At 41.2% G+C, this 3,380-nt stretch overlaps 1 pseudogene; it reads right to left on the reverse strand.

Annotated features, from left to right (window-relative positions):
* Positions 1 to 2,666, reverse strand: part of LOC103207837 — an 8,787-nt pseudogene extending 6,121 nt beyond the window's left edge.
* Between the last annotated feature and the right edge of the window lie 714 nt (positions 2,667 to 3,380).

Consider the following 3,380-nt stretch of genomic DNA (forward strand, 5'->3'; position numbering starts at 1 on the left):
CATCTAAAGAATAGATTTGATGCATTGAACACCAGCAACCGAAAACCAGAAGAATTGTGGGATGACATCAAGAGCATTATCCAAAAAGAAAGCAAGATGAGAAAAGAAGAGAAGACCAAAATGGATGACAGACGAGACTCTGAAACTTGCCCTTGAGCGGAGAGTAGCTAATGAAAATGGAAGAAATGACAAGATAAAAGAGCTGAACAGAAGATTTCAAAGAGCAGCTCGAGCAGACAAAACCAATTACTATAATAAAATGTGCAGAGACCTGGAGTTTGAGAACCAAAAGGGAAGAACATGCTCAGCATTTCTCAAGCTGAAAGAATTGAAGAAAAAGTTTAAGCCTCGAGTTGCAATCTTGAGAGATTCTATGGGCAAAATATTGAATGATGCAAGAAACATCAAGAGAGGATGGCAGGAATACACAGAGTCACTGTACCAAAAAGAACCAGTCAATCTTCATCCATTTCAGGAAGGGACATATGATCTAGAACCAATGGTACTGAAGGAGGAAGTTGAAGCTTCAATGAGAGAATTGGCAAAGAACAAGGCTCCAGAAATTGATGGAATATATCCACAGAGATATTTCAACAAATGGATGCCCCACTGGAGGCTCTCACTCGGTTATGCCAAGAGATTTGGAAGACAGCTATCTGGCCAACTGACTGGAAGAGATCCATATTTGTACCAATTCCAAAGAAAGTTGATTCCACAGAATGTGGAAATTATAGAACAATATCATTAATATCTCATGCAAGTAAGATCTTACTGAAGATAATTCAAAAACGTTTGCAGCAGTATATTGACAGAGAACTTCCAGAGGTTCAAGCCAGATTCAGAAGAGGACGTGGAACAAGGAATATCATAGCTGTTGTCAGATGGATCTTGGCTCAAGGCAAAGAATACCAGAAAGATGTTTACTTATGTTTTATTGACTATGCAAAGGCATTTGATTGTGTGGATCATGACAAATTATGGATAACATTGAGAAAAATGGGAATTCCTGAACACTTGATTGTACTCATGAGGAACCTATACCTTGATCAGGAGGCTGTCATTCAAACAGAACAAGGGGACACTGCATGGTTTAAAATCAAGAAGGGAGTGCATCAGGGTTGTATCCTTTCCCCATACTTACTCAATCTATATGCTGAGCAAATAATCTGAGAAGCTGGACTATATGAAGAAAAACGTGGCATCAGGATTGGAGGAAGAATCATTAACAACCTGAGATATGCAGCTCCCTTCCAAGGAACAGGTGACAGATTCAAGCTGAGCCTCCTTTGTCTCCAGGACAACAGCCATAACCTATACCATTCTGAGCACAGGGGATGCATGGTCATCTTACCAAGGAAGGGCAGCCTGTGGCCATCCCATGAGACCGTGGTCATTAGTGAGCACAGAGTGTGTGGGCCTGGAAGCCACGTGGAGAAGGTGCTTCCAAGTGACAGGTGTGATCAACTGTGTCTGAGCAAGTCAAGGGCAGGCACAGAGTCTACAGTGGTCATGAAGGTTAGAGAGAAACATGGCCTCATGTTGCCATGGCCAGGGTGGTGAGGTGGCAGCTCTCCTTGCCAAGGACTGCATGAGCAAGGACTGCACTGGTGCTTGAAAACTAGGAAGGAAAACAGTGAAAAAGGAAACAAACAGAGCTGCAGACTGCTGGCTGTCCTGAGGATGCAGCCATTTTGACTATATGCAAGCAGCGAGTGTTCTGACCTGCGCAGCAACCTAAGAACAGGCTCTGCTTGCCAAGGACTGCATGAGCAACCACACTGGAGGCTGACAACTAGAAAGGTGTGATATTCCCTTTGTTCCCCTTACACCCCACACCCTCTTGGTGAAGAGGGCAGTGGCCATCTCCTACCTCCCTTCTTGACCATCAGAAACTCCATCCTGGTCTGTGTCCTGACAGAGCCTGGGTGCTCTGCCCACTCTCCAAAGTTTTGTTTTGTTTGTTTGTTTAAAATTATTTTTTTTTCTTCCTTCCTATTTATTTTATTTTTCCTTCCCCAGTTCTTTTAAAAAAAAATTATCTTTCCTTTTCCTATACTACCCACTGCCATTGAGTCGATTCCAACTCATAACAACCCCCTTTGGGTTTTTGAGGTGGTAAATCTTTACAGAAGTCGATTCCCTGGTCTTCCTTCTGCTGAATGGCTGGTGGGTTTGAACCACCAACCTTCTGGTTAGCAGTCAAATGCCATAAGCACTACGTCACCAGAGCTCTTCCCTTGTCCTGGTTCCCTTTTTTTTTTTTTTTCCTCCTTTTGCCTCTTCCTATCCCTTGTTTTTCCTTTTACACTTTTCTCACTTTTTCCTTACTTTTCTTTTACTCTTCCTCTTTTCTCTCATTCTCTGCTCCCCAGATATTGTGGGTTTTCTTTTTTCTCATTATCTTTCTTCTGTCTTTTAAAACATATTTTTAATTTTTTCTTCTTATTTTTGCTCTTTTTCTTTTCTTTTTTGCAGTTGTTCCTATTTGTTTATGCAGTTTGTGTATTTTGTTCTCTTGGGGGTTTTTTTTGGGGGGAAGGCCTGTTTATTTATTTATTTAGTCTAACTGAGTGGGAGACAGCAACCATTCCCACACATCCCAACCATACTTGCACCTCCTGCACTTGCAGGAGGTGGTTGAGCTGGTACTGGCCACCATCTATCATTGGTCCTTTTGTATAGGAGCAAGTGCACTGAGTGAAGGCCACCACTTGCTCCTATACCAAAAGACCAGTGATAGATGGTGGCCAATACCAGCTCAACTCACTCTTGACTGCTCTTCACAAACAGCTAACAGAGATCTGTGCACACACTCTTATTCTCTATCACACCCACCAGGAGACAGGTGGTGAGTGCCTAAGTGCTACCACCTAGAGAGTAGAGGAGCACAATACCCTGCTCACACAGATATAACAAAACAAAATAAAGGAAAAAAAATCTTACACAAATCACACCAACATACAACCACAAATTAAACATAAATACAACAACATCACAATGTCTTGGAGACAACTGACCATTCCAGTTCACACAAAGGAGCAAGATAAGGGACCAAGATATAGAACTAGAAAATATCCCTGAGGAAGAAGCAGCATTGGAACTCCCTGATAAGGAATTCAAATGAATTCTATTTAGGTCCCTTCAACAGATCGAGAGACAGATCAAGGAAAACACTGACAAGATCAAGGAAAACACTGACAAAATTAAGGAAAACAGAAAAAAATCTAGAACAATTTAGGAAATCAACACATCAAAACACTGATAAATAAAAAATTAGAAATGATACAAAAGCAGCAAATAGAAATCCAGAATATTAATACTAATATTTCAGAAATATATAACACATTGAAGGAGCAAATGATTAGAAGCGAATTGATGAA

Source organism: Orycteropus afer, unplaced genomic scaffold (assembly GCF_000298275.1).
Source record: "Orycteropus afer afer isolate SDZICR_OR568_19922 unplaced genomic scaffold, OryAfe1.0 scaffold00398, whole genome shotgun sequence".
Taxonomy (NCBI): Eukaryota; Metazoa; Chordata; class Mammalia; order Tubulidentata; family Orycteropodidae; genus Orycteropus; species Orycteropus afer.